This window comes from Vombatus ursinus, unplaced genomic scaffold, assembly GCF_900497805.2.
Source record: "Vombatus ursinus unplaced genomic scaffold, bare-nosed wombat genome assembly UNPS02014781.1, whole genome shotgun sequence".
NCBI classification, from domain to species: Eukaryota; Metazoa; Chordata; class Mammalia; order Diprotodontia; family Vombatidae; genus Vombatus; species Vombatus ursinus.
In genome coordinates this window covers 41,479,425-41,493,908 of record NW_020954559.1, presented here as the reverse complement: position 1 = coordinate 41,493,908, position 14,484 = coordinate 41,479,425, and positions in this window count along the sequence as shown.

Sequence of the window (14,484 nt, the reverse complement as noted above, 5' to 3'; positions counted from 1 at the left end):
TAAAACTGTATTATAAAGTGGCAATCATTGAAACTATTTGGTACTGGCTAAGAAATAGAGTGCTGGATCAGTGGAATAGGTTAGGTACACAAGACACAGGAGTAAATGACTGTAGTAATCTAATATTTGATAAACCAAAAGACTCCACCTTCTGGGATAAGAATTCACTATTTGACAAAAACTGCTGGGAAAACTGGAAAATGGTGTGGCAGAAACTAGGCATAGATCAACATCTCACATCCTGTACCAAGATAAAGTTAAAATGACTATATGATTTAGATATATAGGGTGATACCATAAATAAATTAGGAGATCAAGGAATAGTTTACCTGTCAGATCTATGGAGAAGGGCAGAATTTATGTCCAAACAAGAGATAGCGAACATTATAAAATGCAAAATGGATAATTTTTATTATATTAAAATAATATAGTTATGGTTAGAGAAATGGTTATATGGTTAGAGAAATGCAAATTAAAACAACTTTGAGGTACCACCTCACACCTATCAGATTGGCTAATATGATGGAAAAAGAAAATGATAAATGTTGAAGAAGTTGTGGGAAAATTGCAACACCAACATTGGTGGTGGAGCTGTGAACTGATCCAACCATTCTGGAGAGCAATTTGGAGCTATGCCCAAAGGACTATAAAACTCTTTGATCCAGCAATACCACTATTAGGTCTGTAACCCAAAGAGATTCTAAAAAAGGGAAAAGGACCCACATGTACAAAAATATTTATACCAGGTCTTTTTGTGGTGGCAAAGAATTGGAAATTGAGGGGATGTTCATCAATTGGGGAATGGCTGAACAAGTTGTGGTATATGAATGTAATGGAATACTGTTGTTCTATAAGAAATGATGAGCAGGCAGATTTCAGGAAAACTTGGAAAGACTTACATGAACTGATGCTGACTGAAGTGAGTAGAACCAGGTAAACATAGTACGTAGTAGCAACAACATTGTGTGATGATCAACTATAATAGACTTTGCTCTTTTCAGCAATACAATGATCCAAGAAAATTCCAAAAGACTCCTGATGGAAAATGCTATCCATATCCAGAGAAAGAACTATGGAATCTGAATGCAAATCAAAGCATACTATTTTCACTAGTTTTTTGTTTTTTCTTTCTTGTGGTTTTTCCCTTTTGTTCTGATTCTTCTTTCACAATATGACTAATATGGAAATATGTTTAACATGATTGGACATGTATAACCTATATCTGAACCTATATCTGTCTCGTGGAGGACAGAGGGAATGGGAGGGAGGGAAAAAATTTGGAATTCAAAATCTTACAAAAATGAATGCTAAAAACTATCTTTACATGTAATTGGAAAAATACTTTTAAATGCAAAAAAAGAAATTCTTCCCTTCTCTGTAGATCTGGCAGGTAAACTATTCTTTCCTCTCCTATTTTGCTTATGGTATCACCCTTTATGTCTAAATCATGTACCCATTTTGTGACCTTATCTTGGTATACGGTATGAGATGGTGGTATATATTGTGTTTCTGCCATACTAGTTTCCAGTTTTCTAAGCAGCTTTTGTCAAAAGTGAATTCTCATCCCAGAAGCCGGAATCTTTGGGTTTATCAAACAGTCCCTTTCACTCTTAACCTTATGTGTCTATCAATGAAAAGAGTTTTTATTTGTGTTTTTGACTGCTTTGTTGAAATGTTGATTCACATTACATTTCTAGCCACAAAGTCACAGAATTTGAAGACTGGAAGCCCAGTAGCCATCAAGTCTAACACAAACATGAAAGGAAATATCCAATCACTTCTATAATATCCCCAACAAATGTCATCCAGACTCTGATTGAAGACTTCTAAGGAGGGAGAAACCACAACTTCCCAAGGAAGCCCATTCTACTTTGGCAAATCTACTAAAATCTTCAAATATTTTTTCCCTCACAAACTATTATCAAGGAACACTTTCCTTCTTCTGGACTTAAGCAGTTAATGATATGTTTTAGATGGTAGAATCTATGAGGACCTCAGTTTCCAAGGAGAATCAGTTCCTTCTTACAAGTGATCCAAGGAGCTCCACCTTAGATTTCTTAAAAATTGGAGACCTTTGGAAGTTGTTTACTATTATCAAGAACAATGCTTCCCTATCCTTAGAATTATAATATTTCATCACTGTTTATTTGATGCTGTGACATATACGTTTTCCCTTTGAGTGACCTCTTTTTTTTAAAAAAAATTTTATTTATTTGTTTTTAGTTTTCAACATTCACATCTATAAGATTTTGAGTTCTAAATTTTCTCCCCCTTCCTTCACTCCCCTTCCCCAAGATGGCATGCAATCTGATATAGGTTATATGTGTACAATCATATTAAACATATTTCCACATTAGTCATGTTACAAAGAAGAATTAGAACCAAAGGGGAAAAACCACGAGAAAGAGGAAACAAAAAAAGAGAGAGAGAGAGAGAGAGCAAGTAATATGCTTCGATCTGCATTCAGATGCCATAATTCTTTCTTTGGATGTGGATAGCATTTTCCAGCAGGAGTCTTTTGGAATTAAAGTGACCTCATTTCTTAAAGTACTGAAGGGCAAATATGAGGCTCAGTCAATCTTTAGGGAAATCATTTCTTCAAAATATTTGTTTCAGAAATGTGAAAAATAAGCATTGACAACTTTATATTCTTCAAACTGTTCACAAATTCACAGATTTAAAGCTGCAAGACGTCTTAGCAGCCATTGAGTATACACATACTCCTCTCATTTTATAGTTGAGGAAACTGAGTTAGAGAGCTAGTCATTATCTGAAGTCGAATTTAATCCCAAGTCATCCTGACTACATTTAGTGCTCTATCTACTATAATAGACTGCCTCTATCATAATAAGGAATGTACATACCTATAACAAATGTTATAGGTAAATAATATCTATGGAAAATTCATTTTAAATAATTGACTGACTCTTGTGTAGACACAGAATTCCAATAATAATACAAAAATTAGTTACACATATTGCTTTGCAAGGGGCTTGCACAAAGGTTCTTACTTCGTTTGGCCCTCACAACCAACCTAGAGAGGTATAATTATCATTATTCCCTTTTTACTGATAAGAAACCTGCTGTGGGTTCAAAGGCTTGAGTGACTTAACCAAGGTGATTCTACAGATGGAAGGAATACTGGAATCCAAAGATTCTCTTCCTAATTTAGTGTTATATCCATTATCCTGTTTTCATTGCTTTAAATCAAGGGTCCTTGACTTGGGGGTCCATGAACTTATTTTTTTAAAAATTATTTTGATAGCTGTATTTCAATGTAATTGGTATCCTATGTAATCTTATGTATTTTATTTTATATTTTTAAAAACATTTTACTAGGCAATTAGTGGGGAACCTGTGGCCTGGAGACCACATGTGGCCTTTTAGGTCCTTGGGTACAGCCTTTTGATTGAGTTCAAGTTTTACAAAGCAGATCCTTTTATTAAGGGGATTTGTTTTGTGACATTTGGATTCAGTCAAAGGGCCACACTTGAGAGAGGGCCACATGTGGCCTTGAGGTTCCCCACCCCTGTTCTATACATACAGAGTTAAAGTAAAGGGCTGGAGCAAAATCTATTAAAAAAAAAGGCAGGGGTAACAATCTTGATCTCAGACAAAGCAAAAGCAAAAATAGACCTAATTAGAAGAGATAATCAGGGAAACTATATTTTGCTAAAAGGTACCATAGACAATGAAGTAATATCAAAAAATTTCATAGCAAGTTTTTCTGATAAAGGCCTTATTTCTCAAATATATAGGGAACTGAGTCCAATTTATAAACATACTAGTCATTCCCAGATTGATAAATGGTCAAAACATATGAACAGGCAGTTTTCAGAAGAAGAAGAAATAAAAACTGTCTATAATTGTATGACAAATGCTCCAAATCACTATTGAGTAGAAAAAAGCAAAGTAAAAGAACTCTGAGGTACCACCTCACACCTATCAGAAATGACAAATGCTGGAGGGGGTGAGGGAAAATAGGTACACTAATAAACTATTGGTGGAGTAGTGAACTGGTCCAACCATTCTGGAGAACAATCTGGAACTAAGGCCAAAGGGCTATAAAACTGTGCATACCTTTTGATCTAGCAATATTGCTACTAGGTCTGTACCCCAAAGAGCTCAAAGAAAAAGTAAAAGCACCTATATGTACAAAAAAATTTATAGCAGTTTTTTTTGTGGTGGCAAAGAATTGGAAAACTAGGGGATGCCCATCAGTTGGGGAATGGCTGAACAAGCTGTGGTATATGAATGTAATGGAATACTATTGTGCTATAAGAAATGGCAAGGGAAGTGGTTTCAGAAAAACATGGTAAGACCTACATGAACTAATGCAAAGTGCAGTGAGCAGAACTGGGAAATAATGGTTCACTGTAACAGCAATGCTCTAATGGTGATCAGCTGTGAAAAACTTGGCTATTCTGATCAATACAATGATCAAAGACCATTACAAATGACTCATGATGAAAAAATGCTGTCCATCTCCAGAAAGAGAACTTATGAGCTCTGAGTGCAAACTGAAGCATAATTTTCTCTCTTTATTATTATTATTATTATTATTGTTATTATTGCGATATAGATAACATGGAAATGTGTTTGCATGATTTCACATATATAATTGATATCATTTTTTTTTTGCTTTCTTAGTGGGTAGGAGGAAAAATAGGAGGGAGGTAAAGAATTTGGAATTCAAAATTTAAAAAGAAAAGCTTGCTAAAAACAAATGATAAGTTAAAAAAAAAAAAGAAAATACATTTAAAAAACCCCACAACATCATTCTGAAAAGAGGTCTGTAGGCTTTACCAGGCTGCCAAAGGAGTCCCTGACACAAAAAAGTTTAAGAATCCCTCCTATACACACACATATATATGTGTCTGAATCTCTCCCCTTTCCTTTATCCTCTCTCTCTCTTTTCCCTCTCTTTTTCTTTTCCTCTCCTTCTCTCTTCCCCCTCCCTCCTCTCTCAGCTTCCAACTAATAGAAACGGTCACAGATAGTATTTTTATCAATGTAAGCAGGGTTTGGAGTTTACCTAAATTTTACCTGTTGAGACATTTCTAATGCATAAATTAAGAGCATACAAGGTTTCTTGTTAGGTGTAACTAGAGATAACTTTCAAAATTACAATATGGATCTCATTCAAGATTTATACCCATGTTTTCTTTCCAAGTATTCTTCTACTTCACACACACTATACTTCTGAGTGTTCCTGTCTCCATACTCTTATTTCCTTCCACTTGAAATAGTAGTTCTTTGGATTGAATCCATATCTCCATATCAGGGTTCAGCTCAAATGTCATTTCTTCCACAAAACCTTTCATGCTTACACCCAGCAAAAAGTGATATGTTACCCTTTGAACTCCTATACTCTTTCATTGTATGTGTTCCCTTATTTTAGTAAATTGCGTATATATTTTGTCTCCCTCAATGGACCATAAGCTTTGTCAGAGAAGGAACTGTCTTGTAGGTTTATGTATCTCTTGCAAAGTATTAGCATGACTAACACTCATATATTTGTTGAATGGCATCACATGAATATTTGTGAAAAAATATAGTCCTGTTTGGGATATATGTCCATCACTACATGGACTCCTTTGTTGTGCAAAATAGTGAAGATGGTGGTAGGGGCAACTCTCCAGCTGAGATGAGTTTGGGTCAGGCTGAAGAATGGGGTTCATGGCTCAGGAAAAAAAAACACAATCAAATACTTACACATAAGCCAAATAATCCGGTTGCAAGTTAGAATCAACACATTTTCTGGCTCAATACTTTGTCGTTTTCCTATTGCCAGTCTCCTTAAACCTGAACCCTGGGCCTTGCTTCTTACTAGCACCTCTCCGGCCTTGCCATGACTCTTAGTTTAAATCATCCTTCTCTTTGAATCCACTTAGTGTCTCTGGTCCTTTGATCTATGCCTTGTCTGCCTGATTCCTGACCTTTAAACTGATGCCCACATGGACAGATCTCCAATTGAAGGAGGATTCAATAAGCATTATGGACTGCTCCATCTTGGTCCTTGCTGGGGAAATAGTACAGATAGTTCTTGCTTTACATGAATTTTCATTATGCAAATTCAGCTTTATGTAAAGAATTCTACTGAATGAGAAGTGCAGGGAGGATAGGCTACCTAAGGGTGGGAGATGGAGGAAACAGCTCAGGGGCTTTCATTTTCCAAATCCCAAGAGGATTTAAAGAGAAAGTTGCTTAAAAAAAAAAAAAGATGTAACAGAAACATGTTTGAAGAGAGTTTGGAAAAAAATGTGCCTGCAGTTTGTTCCTGATTTTCATGGATTTGACAAAGATGAAACACAATGATTGTAAAATTAGCACAAGTATTGGAGCTAGAAGTAGACGAGAATGCTGTGGAAGAATTGATTGAGTCTCATGGAGAAGAACTGTTGGATGAGAATCTAATACAGCTACTAGGCACAAAGATTTCAGAAGAAGAAAGGGAAAACTTTGGAACTAGAGGTCGAACCAAAAAGGTTTACAATGAAATAGTTGGCAGAAGCATTTCATTATCTGAGTGAATTTTTTTTTCTTGTGTTGTCAAGATGGATCCAGATGCTTCAAGATTTTTAAAAGTTCAAAGATTAAGGATAATATTGCCTACTATCATCAGGTATACAAGGAAAAAAAGAAAGCTACTGTTCAACCATCTCTGAATAGCTTCATAAAAAATGTACAGCCAATCACTAGTGATAAAGGCTAGATGGAGTGGGTGGGGGAAGGGCAACATACTACACACCTATGTTAATTTTACTATACAGTATTATGTATACTTTATCATTAACTTTATCCTTCATTTCATAATTTTGTTTATTATTATGGTTAGAGTATGTAATATATCTGCACTTCAGTACATTTTATGACTTGAGGAAAGGTATCATTTTGTGTATGCCTTTGTTACACAGACTAAGTGAAATGGGCGGGTAGGGGCAAATTCACATTATGTAAAAATTGTTTTATGTAGAGGTTTTATGTAAAGTGAGAACTGTTTGTATTTTAGGGATACTATCTTTGATACTATATCCCTAGGTATAGTACTGTGTGACAGAAAAAGTACTAACTAAATGTTTGTGGGTATTGACACCCGAATTCATAGGACATTGTATTTAAAGATGGAAAAAGGACCTGAGAAATAATTTAATCCAGTGCCTTCATTTTACGGATGAGAAAACTAAGTCTCAGAGAGTTGGTGACCTGCACAAGGGTACATCAGTAGTAAATAGCAGAGCTAGGATTCACATTCAGTTCTTATTGGGCCCATCTTCCACGGTTAACTGCTTTCTCTCCAAGTCACAAATGCTTCCTTAACAGGGCTGTGAGATCTGAGTTTATGTCTTTTCCTCCACCACTTGATAGTATTTTATTTTTTCCAATTACATGTAAAAATCATTTTCAACATTCATTTTTGTAAGATTTTGAGTTCCAAATTTTTTCTCCCTCCTTTCTTCCCTTCCCACCTCCCCAAGATCTGATATAGGTTATACATGTACAATCACATTAAACGTATTTCCACCTTAGTCATGTTGTGAAAGAAGAATGAGAACAGAAGGGAAAAACCACAAGAAAGAAAACACAAACAAAAATGAAATAAAAATAGTATGCTTTGATCTGCATTCAGACTCCATAGTTTTTTCTCTGGATGTGGATAACATTTTCCATCATGAGTTTTTTGAAGTCTTCTTAGATCCTTGTATTACTGAGAAGAGCTAAGTCTATTACAGTTGATCATTGCACAGTGTTGCTGTTACTGTGTACAATGTGCTCCAGGTTCTGCTCACTTCATTCAACATCAGTTCATGTAAATCTTTCCAGGTTTTCTGAAATCTGCCTGCTCATCATTTCTTATAGAACAATAGTATTTCATTACATTCCTATACCACAACTTGTTTAGCCATTCCCCAACTGATGGGCTTCCCCTCAATTTCCAATTCTTTGTCACCACCAAAAGAGCTGGTATAAAGATTTTTGTACATATGGGTCCTTTTCCCTTTTTTAGGATCTCTTTGGGGTACAGACTGGTAGTGGTATTACTGGATCAAAGGGTATGTACAGTTTTATAGCCCTTTGAGCATAGTTCCAAATTGCTCTCCAGAATGGTTCACACTGACTTTGAATCTTGTTTCTGATGCTTACCAGCTCTGTGACCCTGGGCAATTCACTTAACCTTTTTGAGCCTCAGTTTCCTCATCTTTAAAGTGGGAATAATAATAGTACCTACCTCTCTGGGTTGTTGTATCATAAGATTATATCTCTATCTCTTTAGATAGCTATCTCTATCTCTATAGAGACAGATGTCTATCTCTAAATAGATTTAGAGATAGGTACTATAATAGTATGTAACTATACCTCTATGTAGAGATCTCTCTCTCCCTCCCTCCTTCTCTCTCTCTCTCTCTCTCTCTCTGTCTCTCTCTCTCTGTCTCTCTCTCTCTCATGGATTGGACAACAATTATTTTTTGGGCCCTCCAGGCTCAGAGTAAATGTAAATAATAATTGTTTCTCCTTTGGCCAGCAACTTTGAGGGTCTTCTCCTCCCAGTTTGATTTTTTTTTTTAATTAAAGGAGCCATCCCTTGACTCTCTTCCTAAAGAGTCCTATTCACTGAATGGGTGTTCCGTCCCTTACAGTAAGAACCTGAAAAGACCTTAGTTTAAAAGGGTCTCCCACTGCATCCTGGGTCATCTCCAGTTGTCCTGATCCATATCTAGCCACTGGACTCAGATGACTCTGGAGGAGAAAGTGAGGCTGGTGACTTTGCACAGCCCTCCCTCACTCAAATCAAAGTCAGTTGCAAGTCATGTCATCATCTTCCTGATGTCACGGTCCTCTTTGAGAATGAAGGACAAACCACAACCACAATCATAAAGCACTTTATAAATGCTACCTACCATTACTGACCTAATCAAAATTTGATACTAAATTTTTGAGACTATAACAAAAACCTAGGGCATAGTAGTTCAAATATGGTAACATAAAGGGTTGAAGAATAGCTCGATATGTATTTACAATAAAAATGTAAACTATCAATAGATTCCCTCAAAAAACTAAAAGAAGAGCCTGATAGAATGGAAGACTAGGAAAAGTTGTTCTGGGTCACTTTTAACTCTCCCTCCCTTCCCCCCCAACACAGATAATTTGATGAAGAGACAATAGAACTTGAACATTTTTTCTCTCCCCTGACATAGCTGTTCTGCTGCTGGAAAGAATAGTTTTATGAAAGTGGAGTTATTATTATTTTTTTTGGCTAGGCAATGGGGTTAAGTGACTTGCCTAGGGTCACACAGCTAGTAAGTGTTATGTGTCTGAGGCTGGATTTGAACTCAGGTCCTCCTCAATCCAGGGCCAATATTCTATCCACTGCACCACCTAGCTGTCCCTATTTTTGCAAAAGTCCATCCCCTGTCAGAATGCCTCTGGTGGGGCTGTGGAGAGAAGTTGGGCTATAGAAAGAAGTGTCTCTTCTGTCAACTCAATAAGTACCTAGTGTTCTTCTCCCTTTGTGGTTCAAAGAATTTTACATTTCAGACAGCTCGCTAAATCACAAAGAATAATGTTAGTGCCTAAGTTCTTGCTGAGAGAACAAATGGATTCCAGTAATTAAAAAAATGAATTAGATTATTTGAGAAAAGGATTTTGGGGAAGGGCAGGTTGGGTGGGAAAAAAGAAGCTGCAAAGTATGTTACAACGGAAAGAGAACTGGTTTTAGCATCAAGGGATTTGGGTTCAATTTCCATCTCTGGTACACATTACCTGGGCAACCTTGAGCAAGTGTCTGGGCCTTAGATTCTACATCTATTACAGAAAAAAGAAGGTGTTGCTTTGGAAGACCTCCAAGGTGCCTTCTAACTCTAGATCTATGATCCTATGGACATTTTGGCAACATATACAGGTTTATACAGGTTTAGCTGATGAGAAAAATAAAATTTCATGATAAAGAGGCAAAAGGAGGGAAGAGGAACGTGTGTTTGCTGTTTTAAATAGTTTTGAAGGAAGATCTTAACTTACATCGAATCAAAAGGGAAATTGGAACTTTATGAACATAAACTTCTTGAGGGTAGATACTGTCAGAGATCTCTCCACATATATGTGTGTCCAATGGTGTTCATTCCTAACTGTGGTTCAAAAGATGGAATATGAATTCAATCTGGAGTCATAGAACATGGGTTCAAGTCTCGGCTCTCCTACTTACTTCCTGGCTATATTTTTAACTTAATATTCAATTTTTTTCCGATTACACATAAAAACAATTTTAAGCTTTTGCTTTTAAAAGATTTGAGTTCCAAATTCTCTCCTTCCCTCCTTCTCTTCTCCCTCCCTAAGACAGTAACCAATTTGATACAGGTTATATATTACAATCATACAAAACATAATTTCCATATTATTCATGTTGTGAAAGATAACACAGACCAAAAATAGCCACACACACAAACAAAATAAAGAAAGGAAAATAGTATACTTCAATCTGCGTTCAGACTCCATCAGTTCTTTCACTGGAGATGGAGAGCATTTTTCATCATCAGTCCTTTGGAATTATCTTGTATTTTGCTGAGAATGTTATTCACAGTTGATCATTGTACAATATTGCTGTTTCTGTGAACAATGTTCTGGCTCTGCTCACTTCACTTTGCCTCAGTTCATGTAAGTCTTTCCAGATTTTTTTTAAACACCCTTCTCATTTCTTAGTGCACAATAGTATTCCTTCACAATCATATGTCACAACTTGTTTAGCCATTCCCCAACTGATAGACAGCCCCTCAATTCCCAATTCTTTGCTTCCTGGCCAAATTTGCATAAGTGACTTTATTTCTATGGGCCTCAGTTTCTTTATCTGTAAAATGAGGCACTTGGATTACATTATGTCTAAAGTCTCTTCCAACTTTAAATCCTATAAAGTAAAGCCTTAAAGGAAATGAAACAAATGACTTACTACCCCTTTCATGATTTCTTTTCTTTATATATTTTGTCATTCCCAAAGGGGCTCAGAACACATTGCCAACAGTTTCAAAGTCAGCATGGCCAATACTGTCAGGTCTGTAAGTATTCCACTTGGCATAACAAAACATTTGTTGCAAGTGTCCACATTTGCCAGCGTCTACCCTGCAAAACAATATTCACCATCTTCCTAATGTTCTTCCCTACCAAAAGAGAACACAGGATTATGTTTACAGCAGGCACATTCCAAATTCCCCTACACATACAGAATACTCTCAAAATGAAAGAAGAGCTGAGAAGTGGGCAGCTCTTTTAATTCTATTGGTCTCGTTTCTTCAAACTAGAATTATTCATGACCTTCAGGGCAGCTGTAGGCTCAGGAGGTAGCAGCTATTGACACTTTCACTAATGAGGGTGTGGGTGGGCCTCTCTCCCATCCTGACACAGCTTACCAAAACGGGCCAAGGGGCCTCTTGGTTGGTATTTCCTAAACTGGTCCTTTCATTGTCCTGGTAGAGCTGAGTATATTGACAGAAAATGCAGCAAGAGAGCCAAGAAGCTAAGAAAGTGCAAGGAGACATCTGGAGATTGGCAGGAAGAGAAACAAGGTGAGTTTTGCTTTTTTTTTTTTTTTTTTTTTTTTTAGTGGAAGTTGCCTCAATTGGCGGGGCAGGTTATAAACACATGGAAAATAAATTCATTTTAAAATAAATTCATTAAAACAAAAAGATATTGTAGAGCTCCGAATTTTGTCATAACCAAATGATGCTCCTGCATCATTTGTAGGACTTAAAAAAAGACTTCACTTCCATTGAAGATGTGCTTATTTTGCAGTTGACGAAAGATATTTTTTGCCTACCTGAAACTATTGCAGATGGTCACAGAGTTTAAATTCATGCCACTGGTGACACTCCATCATGGCTAATGCAAAGCAAACTCTGGCAGACTGAGAGGAGCTAGGCTGAAATGGAGACTTTAACTCCAAATTTCTTTGCTAATATGAATTTAATTCAGGGCCTTAATGGCATTTTAAAATGGCTTTTGTATTTAATTATAGATAACATAGGTAAGTATAGACAAGTGATTACTTAAAGCCAGGCAGACACAGGAAATGCAAGAACACTAATAGGTTTTTAATGACCAGTTATTTATTGTATTCCAAGTTTAATTAAATTGCCTCTTTCAAATGCAGCTCATTGCTGATTAATAAAAATATGTTCTCCATTTGTGTGATGTGAATAGTTATGAAACAATTGTACCTTATAGGTTGAGAAGACAATGAAATGTGAGTGGAAATTATTTTTAGCTTTTTTCAGTAGATTAGAAATGATTTTGTCACAACTAAGTGGTTTTTGAAAGGACATAGAGTCAGTTTTCTTTTTTTCCTGAGTTACTACTACTGGAATGGAGCTGACAGTTTCAATGGTCTTTATGCTCTTAGATCACATAATAAGATGTAGATAACTTTTCCTAGTGGGGGTCTACAAGTGCGGAATGTGGCATACTCTATCAATAATGGTCTCTGTGTCAGTTTTGCTTAACTTTTGTTGCTGTTACAAGGAAAGACTCATTTGGTGATGGTGGTGGGTATATATCTGGAAATTAAGGTCAAAACAAAAGGCATAAATACAACTCATATTTTTAAAAAAATTATACCATGGAAAATAAAGAGACTATTGCAAAATATGTCCCATAAGCTAGTTAGACTCCTTTAAAGGCATTTTCAGTTCTGGCTTAGTAGTCAATCAACAATTTACCTCTGTTTTTAAAAAAAAAATTTAATTTAAATTTTAAAAAATTATGGCATAAAACAAGCATTTCCATAACATAATATAATAAAAAAATGATTGCACATGAAACTACATGTGTACTCATGCTCCAAATTGGTGAGTAAAGCCTTTCCACTGCATATCATCATGCTTTTCTAGAAGTAAGCTTTCCAGATTCTTTTATATAGTCTGACAACAGGCAAGAACATGCTGCATGTGATCTGAGGATGAAGTTTCATTAGCCAGGCCCCATTACATAAAGAAAAAATTAATTGTCCATTTTAGTTTTTAAAAAAAGAGAAAAACTCAAATTCCCAAAATTAGAAATGCCAATAAATTTGTGAAAAAAAAAGCACCATAAAACCAAAATACTTAATTGGAAAAACAGGAAATAGATAACCTAATAGATTAATCTCAGAAGGGAAAATCAGGTAGTCCACTAATGGGCTGCCATCCAAAAAGAAACTAGGACCAGATGAATTTACGTGACTTCTAAGTCACCAAAAAATATTTAATTCCTAAATTTTTCTAAAAATAGGAAAGATAATGTACTACTTGATTAGTTCTTTGGGGCAAATTTAATTTTGATTCCCAAACATGGCAAGGACAAGGCTGAAACAGAATGGAAAATATTGAATATTGGCAATAGAATAAAGATATATACACAGATCTTTATATATACATATATATAAAGAGATATACACATATATCGTTACATATAGTAAAGGTATATTCACATATATCTTTATATATATATTATATATATATATTATACACACACACACACACACACACGTAGCTATATATCTTTTAAAGATTCATTTAAAGAATTCATTACGACCAGGAAGAATCTATATCAGGAATTCTCCATTGAGCCTGCTACTGAAGACTTACTCTTCCCATGGCCTAATGGATACAACCCTCCCCTGCTTCTCATAGGCTCCTTTTCTGTGTCCTCAACCTTTTTTCTTTAAAGTGGATGTTCCCCATAAGACTCTTCTATCAAGAGTCAATCAACAAATATTTATTCAGTGCTTACCATGTGCTGGCTACTGTGTTTAAGTCCCAACTATAATCCCATCCTCTACAGGAAACCTTCCCTAACCACTCTTAATTCCAATGCTGTCCCTCTTTTAATTATTTCCTATTTATCCTATCTATAGCCTGCTTTGTTTATAATTGTTTGTATGTTGTCTCTCCCTTTAGATTATAAGCTCCTTGAGGGCAGGGGCTGTTTTTTGCCTTTTTGTATCCCCAGCACATAAAACAGTACCTGCCACATAGTAAGCACTTAATAAATGTTTGATTGACTGATTGGAGATACAAGTACAAAGAAGGAAACTATCTCTATCTGCAAGGATAAATTGTAAAGGGGGACGACAACAAGGAAATGTATGATTACATATAGAACAGATAAAAGAGAATAAATGTGAAGTAGTTCAATACAATGCAGCTTGAGACAGAGGGCACTAACAGGTGAGGGATCAGGAAAGCTTCCTGTAGAAGAGGGCATTTGATTTGTGTCTTGAAGAGAAAGAGGGATTCTATTAGGAAGAAGTGGGGAGTAAGAGCATTCCAGGTATGGGGGCCATCTGTGCAAGGTATAGAGGCAGGAGAGAGTGCAATGTTCAAAGAACAGAGAGAAAACCATTTATGCTGGATCTCAAAGTGCAGGAGGGGTAATAATCTAGAAAAAGGTCAGAAATATGGATTGGGGATATGTTGTGAAAGGTTTAAAGAGTTAACTAGAGGAGTTTGAGCAGGTACTACA